General features: G+C 40.6%; 1 long non-coding RNA gene across 1 annotated transcript; it reads left to right on the forward strand.

Moving 5' to 3' along the window:
- Positions 1 to 515: 515 nt before the first annotated feature.
- LOC118352116 (uncharacterized) lies at positions 516 to 15,817 on the forward strand. The gene is made up of 3 exons (XR_004808702.2): positions 516 to 6,953; positions 11,155 to 11,226; positions 13,188 to 15,817. It is a non-coding gene; the product is annotated as an uncharacterized LOC118352116 (long non-coding RNA).
- Positions 15,818 to 18,731: the final 2,914 nt, after the last annotated feature.

Below are 18,731 nucleotides of genomic sequence, written 5' to 3' on the forward strand. Positions count from 1 at the left end.
TGCTGCTGGCTCCTCGACTTTACCTTAGAAGGTGACAAGTAGCAAGGGGAAACACGCTGAGTGAGTGAGGGTCAGTTACTCCACCTGTTCAGAGATGGGGATAAATTTACTAAATGGGCAGGATTAGGAACACAGTAAGGATGGACAAACTAAAATAAATAAATGGGTAGAAAAAAAAATGCAAGAATTGCTTGTTCTGGCAATGACTAGAGTACAAGGCTTCAAAAGTCAGATCAAAATATTAAAGAGGATACTTTGTTTTTTTTTTTTTTTTTTTTTTAAAGAGGATACTTTGTGATTCAAAGAGCTTGGGCAGCCTGGTGGCTCAGCTAAATTTAGTGCCGCCTTCGGCCCAGGGCCTGATCCTAGAGACCCGGGATCGAGTCCCAAGTCGGGCTCCCTGCATGGAGCCTGCTTCTCCCTCTGCCTGGGTCTCTGCCTCCCTCTCTCTCTCTGTCTCTCATGGATAAATAAATAAATAAATAAATAAATAAATAAATAAATAAATAAAATATTTTAAAGCACAAGCTGGCAGAGAGAAAGTAAGAATATGCTTACACTATGCCTAGAAATTCCACGCCTGGAGAAACTGCAACATCCAGAGAACCACCTGCCTAGGGTTTTGCGGAAAAAATGACCACAGAAAGCCATAGGAGAATGTTCATGGCCACATTACGTGTTCTGACGGACAAAAGGTCAGAAATAGCGCAGGTGTCCGTCTTTAGGGAAATGCAGAAGTAGGATGTGGTGATGCATTTTCATAGGATACTATGCCGCAGCCAGAAGCTTGATATAAATAAGATTTGCATATCACAGTACAGATCTGCATATTTGCAAACGAATATGTAAGAAAGATGGTGTGAAAGATCAGACTCGGAATACACTGGAGAGGCTATATACCTGGCCAGAGGTTGGGATTGGGAATAAAGAGAATTAAAATAAAACAGCTTGAAATAGAATGCGGCCTTGCGGTGCCCCGATGGCAGGTAGCCGACTGTGAGCGGAGGAGGGTGATCGTTCAGCTCTGTAAACCCAGAGGTGTACAAAACATCAGCAAAGGAGTTACCATTTCTTTGTAGTGTGTTCAAAGAGAACGCTTTTAATCTTTTTTTCTTTTTCAGCCTGTGGCCCTGGGGTGGATCCCATGATCTAGTGTGACTTGAGCGGCTCCGCTGCGGGACACTAGCCGGTTTGCTGCCGGTCCCTGTGGCCTAGGTGGTCATCCCTGGTCTTCCAGTTTTGCTGCTTTCTCTGTGTTCATTTATCTCCACTTGGTAAAGTCGTCCTGCACATAACTGCCGGGTGACCTACACCACTGTTGCCTAAGCAGTGCTTTTGTGGAAACCAGAGGGAAAATTCTTGCAAATTAAACTACCTTAGTGCTGCTGGATTTGAAGAGGCAGATGGTGGTTGGATTTTACAAGGCCCCTTTGCCCTCTTCTTTCATTTTCTGCCTGTTTTTACATCAATCTTCTCTGTGCAGATCTGGCGAGGTATGTGAAGCACCCTCCAAGGAACTGTGTTAATGATAAGCCTGAATCCGGGTCTCTAAAGAGTCCTACTGCCTTTCATTTGCAGAGTCTGGGGAGCCCCTTCTGGCCTTTCCCGTATTAAGGTTTTGCAGCCACTGTGATATTTAGAGAGAACACACATGCAGGATGGGGAGGCAGGTCTTGCCAGGCTTCTCAGCAGAGGGCCTCCTGGCAGGCTGGATTTATTAGATTGTTTTGCCCTCTTCCTCCATTTGGATTTCCAAATACTTTTTACTAGTTCAGCTTTAAAGCTGAGAAATTCAGCCAAATTGTAATAAAACATTGCAGGCTTAGTCCCCTGGAGTCCAAGAACAATTGCTGAACTTTTCCAACTTGGCTGCAAAGCAACATCTGCTGAAGTGTCCTGCTCCACCTCCCCAGCCGAAGGGACATCACACCCAGCGCTGAGATTCTTGTGATAAACAATTTGTTAGATACACATGTTGCTAATATCTATGCTAATATCATATCTCAGTTTTTAAAAATATGCTTCGTGTTACTGCTTCTAGTTTAGGAGTAAGTGATTTCACAATGCTTATCAAAGCAAGATTTTGTTCCTTAGTTTTGAGTCATTCATTCATTCACTCGTTCATTCATTCATTGTTTTTTGAGCATACGTGTCAGATATGTTCAACATGCCTCTAACTCTAGCCAGGTGATTGTTAGGTGGTCCTCTTCCTTTGCTGATAAGATTTGTATTGTGGTGATTGGACTGATCTGATCATAGTTCTGTGAGATAAATAAGTTGCCAGCCTGTTAATTTGCTACATGCCTTTCAAACCGTTAAATAGAGAGTTGATGTTCTTGGAAACAGAAGGAAGAGATGTGGGGGTCTTGCAACTCTGACGTAAATTTTCACTCAGCAGTAAGCTTCACTGCTAGGTTTTAGTGAATATCACCTGCTTTCATGTCGTGCTAGAGTGAGGCGTGGTATGGCGTGGTATGGCGTGGGGTGGTGTCGCAGGGTGTAGCATGGCTTGGTATGGTGGATAGTACAGTACAGACTAGTGGGTGGACCCCAGACTCAAATAATAGCTCCAGCTTTAACTTTTCCATTAGCTTCCCTTGTTATCTTGGGTGAGTGCCTAACATTTCTGGGCCTCAGTTTGCTTAAAATTATATGAACGTTTGTAATTGGAGTTACTGGAAAAAAATGGAGGTCTATTTGTTCTCAGCACTTAGTAGATGCTCATTAAATGTCAGCCTCTCCTGTGGCATTCTAAGAAGAATGTACAGTGGGTACAAAGCCCAGTCCTAGTCCTCAGGAACTAATTGTCTAGTTAGGGAGATGAGACGTTAGACCTTATGTAAAATCACCAGAGAAAGTGCCTCTGAGGAAAAAAAAAAAAAAAACGTAAATAGCACGAGGTAACTTACTCTTCCGCCAGTACCGGAAGCGAATAACTGACTTCTCTTTAAAAACATATTTATACTTGATGTGCAGAAGGCTCATCAAGACACACACATATGAATATTAGTGACTTAGGGTTGACATTCAGCTGAAAGTTGTGTAAATGTTTGATCCATCTGGTGACAGCTCAAAGAACATATTATTTCTAGTGTTTGCAAATAACTATATAAATAGAAATCTACTTGAAGAGAGTTTATTTAATGTGTATACCCTGAAAAGCAATTTCCTTTGCCATATTATTTATTAAAAGAATTGAAAATCTTCCTTACATTCGCATATCTCCATGCTATTTGAGGTACAGTCATGGCAGCGGACCTGGAATGTGTCCTTTGACAGTGCTGGGTTAATGTGGGCACGATCTCCAGCAGGAACCTCTTTTTGAGGTAGTTATTTTAAATTCTCCTTGGTCTTATACCAGCAGGTTCAGTGGAAAAAAGCAAGACCTTGGAAGCTAATGAGATTTAGGTTCTAATCTATATCCTTCAGAATGAGGTGTTCAAAATTCGCTGGGATCGTCATAGTCACGCTTGCATAGGGGACATGGAACCATCTAGGATCAAGGATTGGTACTTTCCCCTTTTCATGTTAACTGTTAGTAAAACATCTCTGATGATTGAAATCATCCCAAATGATGAGCAGTGTAAGAAAGGCTACTAGAGATCTCCCTCAGGGGCATTTACTAGGAAGGTGACCCTTACCCCATGCCAGTACCTCATTATCTTGGGGAATGAGATGGTTCTGGACACAGCTTGTGTCTGAAGTTGGCATATCAAGACTTTTTCTTCGGTGGTGAGCTTAGCAATGCTTTGGAGAAAGTCTTAAGGACCAGCTATGTATCTTCTGACTTTACATCTCACAAAGTTACTGGTGTCACATGGGGGCAGCGTAGCTGGAGATTCTTTGGCGATCACCTTCTGGGGACAGCTGTGCTAGTCCGAAGCTTTGAGGTGGTGCTTACGTGCTTCCACTTCATTAGTGAAGTTGGGGGTGAGAGGTGTGGGACTGGGAGGGTAGAGGGTTGGAAATACGGTGATTCCAGGTGTGGTGGCCGTCAGAGAAGGGGACTGATGGACTATGTAAAGGAGTTAGGGATTGGGAAGCACTAATCATTCCTCCCCTGGGAGAATAAATTAATTAACAGCAGAGTTGGGACTTGAATGCAGGTCTTGTTCTTCCTCCGGTTCTGACCATCTCTCCGGTCTGACCATCCCTAATGGGGTGATATGCTTAGGGTTCTCGGGGGTAGCTTCTCTGGCTAGCCTTTCCCTCTATGCTGGATCGTCCATTGCGAAGGTGTCAGTAGCCACCATTCCTGAACCCCTCCCTGCACAGCTCGATTAGGGCGCCCCTCTAGGAGCTCCTGCATCCCCAAGTGTATTTCTTGAGGAGCTAAATTTAAATATTTTGCCCTTTTCTTGACTAATCTCCCTGTGTTAGAGTATTCTCAGGGTGGATTCAGAGAATCCAGAGAATTCTCTGGATTCGGAGCTCAGAGCTCGACATGGTATTTTTCATAGTTCCCTGAATGAACTTGCCCAAGTCTCAACCTCAGTGGATGTTGGGGGACAAAAATACTTATTTTTCTTGCTTTCCCTGTTGGATGCTAGATTATAGTGAGAAAATGCATATGGAAGTACATTTCAGTAAAACTCTTTATTAGAAATGGAAGCACACAAAGCATGCAGAGGGAAGCATTTTTAAGGATTCCTATAAGATCAGAATGAAATTTAATATTCCCTTCAAGTAAATAGTTTATTCCTCATTAAAGTCCACCAACAAAAGATCATCAGGAACACACTTACTACAGTAATAAAGAAATTAGGTTCATTTTTCTGGCGGTAACCAAACTGAAAGCACTCCAAAAGAACGATGAGTTGGGTGCACGCTGGATGATTCAGGGTGAGTTTAAGGGAGTGGAGGCCAATTCTGAATTGGACATTTCAGGAAGCAGGAGCAATTTTGTGATTGTGTATCTTAACCACGTTTACTGATCAGATAGGAGGACCGCAGTGTGATGGGTGTTCTCCTTGGTAAAAGGAGCAGCAGTCTCTCTTCTTGGACAGAAGAGGGGGATGTTTCATCATTTTTGTGGTTTCATCATTTTTGTGAGTGGCCTTATCTCAATCTCCTTCCAAAAATGGTCAAGGAGTGGCCTAGTTTAGACTTCGTTTCTCTTCCCTGAGTGTGCTTGTATTCAATTGGAAAGAACATGGCCTAGCTGCCAGCAGGGCCGCTCTCTCACCTGGTTTGGGGTATATTTATTCACCCCCTTTCCCAGGACACGAGGAAGTCATATTCTAGAGAGTGCCAAGGCTGAGCACTAAGGCAGACCGTCCCTTACAGGGTTTGGGAGGCTATGTGAAGAACCAAAATTAAGTTTCACAAGCAAAAGCGGGAACAACCACTACCCCCCAAAGCCCAGAAGTGGAGCCTATCGGGGGAGGAGGGTGTGAGTGAATGGAGTGTGGGCCTGAAGCAATTTCAGAGCCAGAGTGCAGCTTCTCCTTGGGCACGTGTCTGTTCACAGGTACTTGTGAGGAGTCTGCAAAAGCAGTGCAGGATTCCTATTTCCTGACTTTATAATTTTTTTAGATGTTATTTATTTACTTATTTGAGAGAGAGGGAGAGAGAGAAAGAGAGATAGCACATGTGCTTGGGAATGGGGGGGGGAGTAGAGAGGGAAGGAAAGGAATGAGAAAGAATCTCAAGCCCACTCCATGCTGAGCATGGAGCCCGGCTTGGGCCTAGATGCAGGGCTCGACCCCACGACCCTGAGACCAGGACCCTGAGACCAGGACCTGGGCCAAAACCAAGAGTCAGACCCTTCACCCACTGAGCCATTCATGCTCCCCAACCTATTCCTGACTTTAAATCCAGTGACCAGACTTCCTCCCCAATACCAAGACAAAGTTTATCCCTTTTTTCCACCCCCTTACCTTCCTATGGTCCTTCTCTATCTAGTCTAAATCTATGTACATAATCTTCATTTTAATTTTTATTTTATGTAGATAAAAATGAGAGTGGTAAACTATTAACTTCCGAGTTACTTCTGGGATGGGATACTTAAGGGTTTATTTTTATTTTTAATTTATTTTATTTATTTTATTTTTTAAAGATTTTATTTATTCATGAGATACAGAGAGAGAGAGAGAGAGGCAGAGACTTAGGCAGAGGGAGAAGCAGACTCCCTGTGGGGAGCCCGATGCAGGACTTGATCCCAGGACCCCAGGATCACGCCCTGGGCCAAAGGCATCCACTCAACAGCTGAGCCACCCAGGCGTCCCAATACCTAAGGGTTTAGGAAGAAGTTGTCACTCTTTGCTTTATATACTTAGATATTATTTAAATTGCATGGGTTAATTTATTTTTTAATTAAGCTGTTAAAAACAAAAAATAAACAATGTTAAAATGGCAGTGATGGTGGAATGTGTGATTTGCCACTGGTCATTCTTTCTGAGGGGGTAATTTTAGAATTTTTTTTTTTAAGTAGAGAAACGTGAAATTCTCTTTCTCAAGGGGATGGTGTGGATGTCTCGGATTAATTTAAAAGATGATTTTAATAAGCTAAAAATCATGACTCGTGAATATCAATGAAAAATGGCAATGATTTTATTTGATTTTCTAATTAATGTAGAATCAGTGAGATGTGTAACTGAATGATTTCTAGAGAATTCAAAGAGTAAACATGTATAGAGACAGCCAGGAATGGTGAAATGAATTTACTTAATAAATGTAAAAACATGTATAGAGACAGCCAGGAATGGTGAAATGAATTTACTTAATAAATGTAAAGCTGGCTTCTTGGAGAGAGAAGGATACCAGTTTGTACCTCTCCCTGACAACATTTGTTTGCGGTGTACAGACAAGAGGCATTTGCTTCTGGAAACTTAAAGTAAGAAGGACATACTGGAGGTGGCATCAGTTCGAGTCTTCCCTGTTTGCTTCCTCGGGGGCAGTGCCCATCCACATGTCCCTGTCGAGGGGTCATTTCACCCCCCTAGGTGAAATGGGTAAGTTTTTTTTAAGTCCTCTTCTTTGCTTTGAAAGACCTCCCTTCCTCCGCCTCCCCCCAAATTTTAGAAAACTTTTGTTTATTAGAATACTGTTTACACTTCCTTAGATGTGGACTCTGCTAAGCAAAAGAAGTAGACAGTATTATTTCTAAAGACAGATACCCTCCAGGGGAACAGCTCTGGCTCTGGTTCTAAATGCTATAAAGTCTCCTAGTTCAAGCTCTGCATAGTTTAAATTCCACAGGGACTAGTCTGAAGTTTGCTCTGCAAGCCCTTTCTTCATAGATGGTGAAAATTAATACTATAAATAAGATACTGGTAGTGTCCGGGATGGGTATGAGTAATATTTATAAGAGCAACTATATCCCAGGCATCTAAGAAATATCATTAAAATATTTAGTTACATTTAACACATATTTGTTATTTAGACTGGTGAGTTCTAAGAGAAAAATGGAAAAATTGTACATTCTGGTGTGGGTTATTGGAATTGCAAATCTAGCTTATTTTGAGGATCTCTCTCAACGTAGTTGGAATGAATCAACTAATGAACAAATGGATATCATCACCTGGTTTGAGTTTTTATATGTGTCTCACTAAATTAAATAAGATTTATTTTATGCCCCAAATATCTCCATAATGGTGATTTCTACAGAATTGCATCTGGTTCAAGGCAGCTGTACCGTAATCTTTTGCTATTCAAGAAACTTTGATTGAGAGTGCATGACCGTGAGCCAAGGAAATTTATTAGGTTGTTTCGTTGACCTGCATTTGCACAATGAGATAAATTATTTTAGCCAGGTTTCAAAGTGCTTCCTATCCATTCAGAAGTGACTTGGTCAATAAAGCCAGAGTAATCAGATATTACTGAACACTTGACAATTGTACACAGAAAACTATATATGGCTAATTTCACTTATTAAATGGTATAAAAAAGACATTTGTCAATGCTAATAAAACATAGTATTAAATAGATTATTTAAAATGTGCATATACCTTTTTTAGATATATCTTCTCGTTGGTTTTAATGTGCGTGTGTGTGTGATACACCCTACATTTTCACCTAAGCGTTTTGTCAAGATTTTTTATTTTTAATTTTTTTAGAAAGGGAGAGAGGAGGGGCCGAGGGATGGGGGGGGGAGAGAGAGAGAGAATCTTAAGCTCCATACTCAGTACAGAACCTGACATGGGACTCGGTTTCACCACCCTGAGATCACCATCTAAGCCCAAATCAAGAGTGGGACACTTAACCAACTGAGCCACCCAGGCACCTCTCAAGATTTTTGTCGATTTGAACTATGCCCTTTCTCAGACAGCCAGAAATGCAAGCTTCCAAGGTCTTAATAAATAAATTCTACCCATTGCAACATTGCCACCCAGGGTTAGTCAGGATTCTCAGCAATGACCTTCTGCAGGGAGATCTAAAACACTGGAGGTAGACTTTTATTATTATTGCAGGAACAGAAAATAATGGATATCCTTTGTTTAGCAATTCTTTCCCACGTTTGAAATTCAATAATGTGAGTGAACAACTACCCGGGTAACTAAGGGACAAAGAAACACTCAGTCTCTAATGTTAGCTGGGTACTTCATTGTGTGCCAGTGACTGTGATGCGTGCTGTTTAATAGTCATGCTTAATCCTCACAACAAGCTCAGTATATTGTCTCTATTTTATACATATCAGGAAATTGAAGTGTAGAATAATTAAGTGACTCGCCCAAGGTCACGCTGTTGGGAAGTTGTACAGCTGGGGTTCCAAACCCTGGACACAGAGCCTTATATTTAACCACTGCCATTGTAAAGAAATGAATATTTTGAAATAATTCTTCATGTACTTTCCTTTTAGTCATTAATTTTTTTTTTCTTTAATCCTTCCACCATTAGGGTCAGATCATGAGGCTTTTTGTGCTAAGGAAGGGAAAAGACATCCACCTGTAGAAAGGAAGCTCATAGGTTGAGTAACGTATTAGAGAATTGTCAAATCAGTATGTTGTACACCTGAAAATAATGTAACATTGTCAATTATACTGTGATAAAATCTTTTGATTAATAAGAAAAAAGGGAAAAACTCATTGGATAAGTAAGAAGGAAGCTATGACATAGAATTCCTCCCAGAAGAGAAAGTAGAAAGTCCTTCTGGTGCTATGGGAAGAGAGGAGTTGAGAAAGAGAGGAGAGCCAGATGAGAGCTTCTTGGTTCTCTGTGTCCTTAGGGTTGAACAGGAGGTGGGTGTGGTGAAACATCCACACAGGTTTGGGGCTGTCAGAGTGTCCAGGCTGGGAAGGCTCTAAACTCTTGAAGGAAGCCCTGAGTTTGTTATGGCACCTTGTTCAACACAGTGCCACTGCATGGGCCTAGTTTAGAAGTAACGTCAGGGAGAGGTGTTTCTATGGACAGCCCTAAAACAGTACCGTAGCCACTGGGGAGTCCCAAGTCCTTCCCAATACGCTTCCAACTCTGCTTGAATGGCCATCAGCGGAAATGGAGCCAGAGCAAGCTGGAGCAAGGTAACAGTGGTGAAAAAGAAAGTGACATTTAGTACACGTTTGAATTGCTACACATTCTGATTCTGCTATATCATATTGACTTGTATGACAATATTGGAAGTTGAGCGGTAACTTCTTTAAAAACACACTGACCAGCCGGGCCCCTTAGGGACTAGAAATTCCTTGAGCCTTGAGCAGATGTCAGTTGGCAATGTCCAGCTGCATTTTCCTCTTCACTGGAAATTCCCAATGGAGAGGGGGACCAACTGGTGATGTTTCCTACTTTTTGTCTTTACAGACAGTTGGGCAGCTGGGATATGTGTGCTCCCATGGGCAGGTCATTGGCTAGAAAATGAATCCAAGCCATTAAGGACCTTTGTGACCTTAGGAATATTGGTTCACCTTTCTGAGCTTTAGGTCCTTCATGTATAGAGTGGAACTAATAGTAAAATAGCATTTGCTGCATATAGTTTTTGTAAGGGTTGATGAACAGTGAGACAATTTTTGGGGGGAGGGTTAGACAAATATACTATGGAATATAATACTATTATCATTGCCATTAGTGTTGTTATTCTGAACTAACAATTGGGGGACCTGATATGTGTAAATAATCTAAGCACATGCAAAGCTATGTGTATGGTTTTATGAAACACCATATTATCATTCTTTTAAAATCCAAGGAATTAAAAAAAATAAATAAATAAAATCCAAGCAGTATACCTTAACATGTAATTGTACATTGCCTCCTTTTCTATTTTACTTAGTTTTATTGATTCTTTCCACCTAAATGATCGTTTCTAGGCAGGCACTGTGTCTTGTGGTGCATAAATAGTAGAGGTTCTAAGATGATATGTATAGTACTTCCAAAAGTTTGAAAAATGTGAACTGGAGATCAGAGATACTAATTTTCAACCAATTTACAAGATAGAAAAATTCTTGAAAGCAATGCTGAACAAATAACACAGGAAAAGATGGATGCATATAAATTAGAAATTAAGAAATGAAATCCAATCAAGTTTTTAAAAATTCCAAGTCCTTGTCCTTTATTTTCTCATTTATTTTGTTGCTAAAGTTTATTTTATTGCCTTTTCTCCCTTATTATTACAAAAACAATGAGCCTTAGGCTTATTGCAGAGAAAAGAAATAAAACAAATTAAAAAATTAGCATAATGAATACTGATTATTCTATATACTTTAATAACTTGATAGTCTGCTGGATAATTTTTAATACATTTTACAAAGTATTCTCGGAATACTTTTGTTTCAAAATACACCTATTCTCTTGAAAATTGTCAGAAGCTGTATAACCAATTCCATCCTGTGGACATTTAGGTTGTTTCCAACTAACCATTTTATTGGATATCCAGGTTGTTTCCAACTGGTCCCTTTTTTTAAAGAAAGGTTTTATTTCTTTATTTGAGGGAAAGAGAGCATGAGTGGGTTGAGGGGCAGAGGGAGAGGGAGAAGCAGACTCCCTGCTGAGCATGAAGCCTGACTGGAGCTCCACATGGGGCTGGATTCCAGGACCCTGAGATCATGCCCTAAGCCCAAGTCAGAGCCCAGTCCCAGAGGCATGAGCCACCTGGGACCCCTCCAAATGTTGGATATTAAATTATTTCCAATTTATTACTATTGCATTACTTACTGCTGTAACATATTACTACAAATTTAGTAGCTTAAAAATAACTACAAACGTATTCTCTTATGGTTCTAGACATCAGAAATCTGAATCAGTTTCATTGGGCTAAAGTCAGGATGTCAGCAGGGCTGGTTCCTTCTGGAGATTGTGAGTAGACAATTCATTTCCCTGGCTTTTCCAGCTTCTGGAGGCCACCAGCATTCTTATCTCTGCTTTTGTCACATTGCCTTCTCTTTTGTATAGCATCCCCCCTAGTTTCCTGTTATGAGGACACTTGTGATTATATTATTGGGTCCACCTTGATAATGCAGGATACTCTCCCCATCTCAAGACCCTTAATTACATCTGCAAAGGCCCTTTTGCCATGTAATGTAGCATATTCCTAGGTCCTCGCGATTAACCCAGGCACATCTTGAGGGGCCACTATTCATCCAGCCAATAACAACCAGCATAAACAAGGTGGACAGGTAAAATAGTTTAGGTAAAAAAAAAAATCCTGAAAAATTTATGAAAAGTGATAACAATGTTTAAAGACCCATAAACTGTTGGAAAACTGCCACAGTTTCTAATACTGCCTAAAATAGGGGCCAGTGGTGTCCATTTTAACCAAGACATTTCAACCGATTTGAGGTCTTGACTAGCCTGTTTTCCACAAGTTCCCTAAAGTCTACTATGTAAGGACAAAGAAAAATAAATAAGGTAGGCTGTGGGGAGTTGTGTATCTCAGGATATGATTCTCAGAGGAAGTGAAAAGTAAGCAAATATATGAAGGGAAAGAAATGGATCAGGTTATGGGGCCTAAGGGAGAAAAATCCTGACACAGGGAATGTGCTGCATATGTGAGTTAGGAGAGACCAGCTGATAAAAGAGAGTGTCCTGTGTTTCAGGAACTGACATCAGGTTTATGTGGCTGGTAGTGTATTTTGAGTAGGCAGTGGGAGAGGGATGCTGCAAAGGAAGCTGGCTAGTTATCTAGGGGCTGGATCAAGGTGGACCTCAGGCCTGTCGTATAAAGATTTTATCTTAAGGCAATTGCAGAGCCCTTGAAAATGACCTGGATCTTCTGAGACATGAACTTAATATTGCTATTATGGCAACACTCCCCACATTGATCTATATTAGTCTCTCTCTCTCTCTTTTTTAAGTAAACTCTATGCCCAATGTGGGGCCTGAACTCATGACCCTGAGATCAAGAGTCCCCTGCTCCACCAACTGAGCCAGCCAGGCACCCCTCTATGTTGACTTAAAGCTTTCATACAATCCCTGTTGAGATTCCACCTTCTTTTTCTTCCCCTCTAAAAATTAATGAGGTGATGATCCTAAAATGAAATGGAAAAGGCTCAGAATTGTTCAAACAATCTTGAAAAGGAATAAAACGTTTGGAGGACTTCAATTTCTTGATTTTAGAACTTCCTCCAAAACTAGAGTAATGAAATAGCACAACACTGGCTTTAGATTAGACGTAGAGACCAAAGGAATAAAAATCCTTGGATTTACAGCCAATTGATTTTTGACAAAGGAGCCAATATAATACAATGGGGAAATAATAATCTTTCCAACTAATGGTATTGGGTAGTTAGTTATTTACAATTTAAATAACAACAGCATGAACTTAGACCTTACCTGATAGCATCCTTAAACTCAACACAAAATGTATCTAGAAGAAAAGAGATAGCTTTCTTTGAGTCATTAGCTATTAGGGACAGGCAAATCAAACCCCCTTCATATCCATGTTATAACACCCACTAGCGGTTGTGATAAAAGACAACTAATAATAAAAAGTAGTGGAAAAGATATGGAGATACTGGGACTGTCATACATTGCTGTGGGGATGGTACAGCCATTTTAGAAAACTTTGGCACTTTCTCAAAATGTTAAACATAGGGACGCCCGGGTGGCTCAGCAGTTGAGTGTCTGCCTTCGGCCCGGGGCATGATCCTGGAGTCCCGGGATTGAGTCCCACATCAGGCTCCCTGCATGGGGCCTGCTTCTCCCACTACCTGTGTCTCTGCTTCTCTGTCTCTCTGTATCTCTCGTGAATAAGTAAATAAAATCTTAAAAAAATGTATTAAACATATAACTATATGTGACTCAGCAATTCTTCACAGGAATCTACCCAAGAGAACTGAAAATGTATACCTCAACCAAGCCTTTTACAAGAATATTTCCAGCAGCATTGCACACAACAGCCAAATATCTGACGATCTGTGTCTGACCAAGTGACAGTAATCCAGCCATGAGTGGAAAGAACCCAAATGCCCATCAACTGGTCAATGGATAAATAAGATGTGGTAAATCTATACAATGGAATGGGCAATAAAAAGGATATAATAAAGGGAGTCAAGTAGTGATAGAAGGGGATAACCTTTGAAAACATCATGCTAAGTGAAAGATGCCGGTAACAATGATCACATATTGTCTGATTCCACTTATATAAATATCCAGGATAGGGAAAATTTTAGCAGCAGAAAAGTAGATTAGTCATTGTCTAGGTTTGAGGGTAGATGTGGAGGAGAGTGGGGAATGATGGCTAATGCCTACGGGCTTCTTTTAGGTGTGATGAAAAATGTTCTAAAATTAGATTGTGGTGATGGTCACATAAGTCTGTAAATAGCTAAAAACTTGAAATGCACACTCTAAATAGGTAAATTTTATGGTATGTAAATTGTATCTCAATAGAGATGCATAAATTTTTAAAGAATGTACTGGGGATTGACATAGTCAATTTCCATGGGTGTGAGAATGGAAGTAGCAGGGGAACAAGACTGGAGGCAGGCAGGCATGTTAAATTTTTCAGGCGTGAGTTTAAGCAGGCCAGGTTGTTTTGATTTCAGATTTTATTAAAAATAGATGCTTATTCTCTAGAAGTCTGTAATTATAACAGTTTCCCCAGCTCTAGTCAATTGACCATCTTTACAACCTTTGCTATAGCCGCAGCACATTGGAGCTGTGTCCCGTGTGGTGCAGTCAAGGAGAAGAGATGCTTTAGGTTTTATATGGTAAGAGTCTGCTGCTTAGCGACTCTGCTGATTTAGAGACAGGGGATTAATCAGGCTGTCAGATTGTTCCCCTGAAAATAGATGCAGCAGGAGAGATAGTAACCTGTGGCTTTCTCAATTCAGGAAGGCAGCTGGTTAACATTTTTTATGGCTGCAGTGTCTCAGTGTCTCTCTCCTTAACTGTAATTTAGGGCTTTCTCTATTGAGATGTACAGGAGACTATCTGTAACGAGTTGTTAGTATTGACGTGTTTAAAAAAAAAAAAATCCCAAAGCCTGCTTTTTATGTATCCCAAGGCCGCTCATCAATAATTTGCACTTCACGAAGTAATAGACTTATGAAAACGGATTTCTTTTTAGTCTTCCTTTCTTCTCACAATAAAGATACAGGCAAGCCATAGTGTCATAATGTCACAAAATTCAATACAAGTAGTAATTCTTTAACTGTTAGAGACATACATTAAAAAAAGCCTAGTATTTATTTTATAAAGCAAAAACAGCAATTTAAACATATTTAACTAGGTGTTGCATTCAATTCTTGACTGTTTGGAAGGACAACTCTGCATGAGAAATGAGAAAATAAGGTAGATTAGTGTGTGCATTCATCCGATGGCATGGCATGGGTATTACTTAAGATTCTAAATGATTATAAAGCTAAAGGGATGACATAGAGGAATAAAAAAGTCAAATATCTGACAATCTGTGTCTGACTAAGTGACAGTAATCCAGCCAAGATTTCACCGATGGCTATAATGCGTGGGCTTTTCAGAAGCGCACAGAAGTGTCATCTGCAGTTGATTTGAGTTTGAGCTTTTCCTGTAAATCATATAAGAGCCTTTAAATACTTTTTTAGCCTTTGTTAATAAGTTGGTTCTCATAACCTTTAGAGGCTCAGGTGTTTTCCTTTGCTTGAAGCCAGAGACAAATCTGGACAGACTATGTCATTGTTCCTCAAAGGGAGCCTGACCTTTACCGGGACCCTTGGAGAGCCACTAGGATCAAACACTTTTGGGGGTGGTGGCGGGTGGTGAAAATGAACAGATTCAGATATAGGTGTCTGGGTGTGGGCGCATGAGACTAAATATTCATGGCCATCTGCACTAACATTCATCTGGTGTCTTTTGCCTTGATGGAGAGTACCTGAAATTAGTCCTATGGAAATGATAATTAGGTTCAAAGTATTATTGAAAGAACAGTTTCATCATGATAGTTAACAGAACGACTTGTTACTGCACATGCTCAAGTTATCATTGAATATGGGCCTTGGAAAGGCTCACCCAGAGCTAGGACAGCACTGACTCTTGAGGACCCGTGGACTCTGTAGAAGGCCTTTGGGTCCAAAGCCCCCTGTCTGGGGAGGAGGGGCTCTCAGTCCAGGGAGATGAAGAGAGGGCTGAGTAGTGAAGAAGCCGAATCTAGGAACTCACCCTTAGGGACTCGGCCAGTGTCCTGTCTCCTACCACATGGGGCTTGTCATCTGCATGTTAGCATGTGCTAGCTGTGAGCACTCTTCATTTGTACGATGAACAAAAGAAAACCAGTCATGTAGGATGTTATGAGGGAAAAATGAAGTGTTGAGCATCCATCACTGCCTTTAATAAAAACCCTCTGTGCAAGAGCCCCGATGTTGTGTTCCTATTCTTTGCCTCCTCTCTGACGAATTCTACTACATTCGGAGACTGTAGTCATTGTGGCGCTGCTGAAATATACTGTCATCCTGGGAATTACAAAAACATTGGGTACCAGATGCTGCCCCACAAATCAGAAGCCTCATCGACATGGAGTCTTGTTCCTGACCTAGAGGAAGAATAACAACCTACAAAATGTAAAATGCTATAAAAATGCTAGGTTTTGTTATTCATGTAACTTAGTGATTTTTTTTTTTTTTAGTGGTCCCTAGCACAGCTTTTGCCTGGAGGATTAAGACAGAGCAGCTTGGTAATAAACATATCTTTGTGCAAGGGTAGCTCTTGGCAACAAGAGGGTAATTGCTTAGAAACAGCTGCTTTCTGGTAAGAGAGCAAACCCGAGTGAAGAATAGTCCCAAATTGTTCCGAGAAAGGCCAGGCACTAGGCCCTTACAACTCAAGAGGAGTATTCTCGGGCTGTCAGCGAGGAGTGGTCTGTAACCCCAAAGGCCAGTTGGTTTGGATGAAGCCAGACTCTGAAGCATATCAGGGAAGAGAGTCTCTGGAAATCTTTTTCCTTAAGTCTTTTTGGTCTCATTTTGAAAGTCTGAGGGTAGAACCCATGGACCATCCACATTTTAGAAAACTAATAGGACTAGTCAGACGTTCAGCAGATGGAAGTGTCACTCACCCAAAGGCCAGTGGTGTGCTAACCCATGGTGGCCTTGTTGGCTGTGGGGAGACTAAGCCAGGGGTGATAATAGTAATGGGAGAGACTGTCTTTTGGGATTCCCCAGGGTCAGGTAGATATTGCACTTAACCAACAAACGTCCTGGAAATCCTTCAGTGGGTCGAGGTGAAGGAAATGACTTCTGTGTGGAAGTTGGTGGAACCCAGGTGACTGACAGTGCTAATGATATGGGGGCGGGGCTGGGTGGCAGGGCTGGTATGGGAGGTGAAGGTGTATGTGTGGAGGAGTTGGAAAAAAAAAAAAGGTAGGATTTTTTTTTTTTGCAGTCTCATGTTTTCTGTTTATAAAAGAAATCCAAGAATATTGTTGAACATTGGAAAACAATAGAAAAATATAAAGAAATTTAAAATCACCCACAATCAACCACCAAAAAGTAATTAAAAATACTATTATGCGTGTCAATATGGACTGGAAATGAACACAGAAATATGACTATTGGCTTGTTAAAATGGTGGGGAAAAGGGTTTTTTGTCTTTTTTCTATTTTTTGAAATTTCCATTTGCAGTGTTTTTTTTTTCCAGTGCTTTTAGATAAAAATATATGGATGAAAGAGAACTATGACATATTGGTAAACTTTATAAATTTAGAACATGAATTTATACAGTGCCATCAAACTCAATTTGATGAAGGATCTGATGACTACATGGGCCAGAAGATCAATGATCTTAAAAAAAAGTCTTAGGACAAATATGCTCAAAGGGAAGAGACTTAATATTTTTGACCTTAAGGCAGTTCGTGTAGAGGCACCTGAAACAGAGACTGCACCTTCACTCTGGGATATAGAATGTGCTAGGCAGTTAGCCAAGGTAAGTGAACAGTTGCCTCAGAATGGTTTTGGAGAGATGATCCAGTGGACGAGAGAGGGGAAGCTGTGGGAGTTTCCAATGAACAATGAAGCAGGTTTTGATGATGATGATGGCTCAGAATTTCATGAATATATATATATTTCTGGATAAACACCTGAAAGATTTTCCAAAACAGGGACCAGTTCACCACTTCATAGTCTGGTGACCTGCGGCCTTTCCAAAAACCCATACCTGAGTGTTAAACAGAAGATTGAACACATAGAGTGATTGGGAAAGTATTTCAATGAAAAAGAAAGAAAGTGGCATACAGTTTAATTGAAGACCATGGAAATTTTTATTTCAAGCTGTTGGGAGATGGATATTATAACCAAATGTGAAATTATCTTCCTAGAAAAAAACTTTGTTTTGTTCTCTGTTATTTTCACTTTAAGCATATTGTTTTTCCCTTGTGAGTATTTTTCTAAAATATGATTTCAATAGCTCCTTTGTGAATCTATTCATGTGAATAGATTATAATTAATCTTAGGAATTCTCCATTGTGTACATTTAGTTCTATTTTCACTATGATAAATAAGACCGTACTTAATATCCTTGTACACAATGTTGGTGTGGATCTCCGTGGCTTCCTTGAGATCACTATTTCAAAGTAAAATCACATGATCAAAGGATATACACATTTTTCATGCTGCTGATACATATTATTGGGTTGTTCTCTGAAAATACTCTAAAATTTTATACTCCAAGAGGAGATGTTTGAGAAGCATCAAAAAGGGACCCGGAGAAAGAAATTGGGGGATATCTCTGAGAGGGGCCTAGCGAGAAGGCAGGAGAGGGGCTTCTCAGCAAGGAATCTAGAAATTCTCAGACATTTGTGCCTGAACCGGTGACGAGGTCAGTGAAGAGAGCGGAGGGCAGCACCTCATCTTGAAGTGGAGGTTAAAGAAAATGATGCCTGTGAAAAATGTTCCTTGGACTCTTATGAGCTTTACAAAATTATTCTAGGGTAGCTTATGATCCTAGTCACGGAGGAGGCCCTGAGGCACAGGGGTTAGGTGGCTTTCCTACCATCACACTAATGCAAGTGATAGAATGCAGATTCCAGATGATGTCTTCCAAATCCTCTAAGGTTTTCTACCTGACTTTTTCTGTATCCTGAAGTAAAGAGGTTGGCCTGGTGTCATCTTTTTAAAATGCTTTGTGATGCAGTGGAATGCCCTTCCTCACCTTTGGGGCACGAGCTGCTCCCCCAAGGGTGACTGACGTGAAAATGAATGAGGCTGACATGTAATCAAAAAGAAAGGAACAAGTTCTACAAAATGAAACGACTCTTTTAAACTCAAAACTCACTATTTTGTCACTTATATATTATTGCTAAGCATAAAGGAGATTTTTATGAGGCTCTTTTCAAAAGGATTACTCAGCTTCTAGGCCAGATTCATACATTGCAGGTGAGTGGGAGGCTCTGTGAT

The sequence above is a fragment of the Canis lupus genome, chromosome 23, assembly GCF_003254725.2.
Source record: "Canis lupus dingo isolate Sandy chromosome 23, ASM325472v2, whole genome shotgun sequence".
Lineage (NCBI taxonomy): Eukaryota > Metazoa > Chordata > Mammalia > Carnivora > Canidae > Canis > Canis lupus.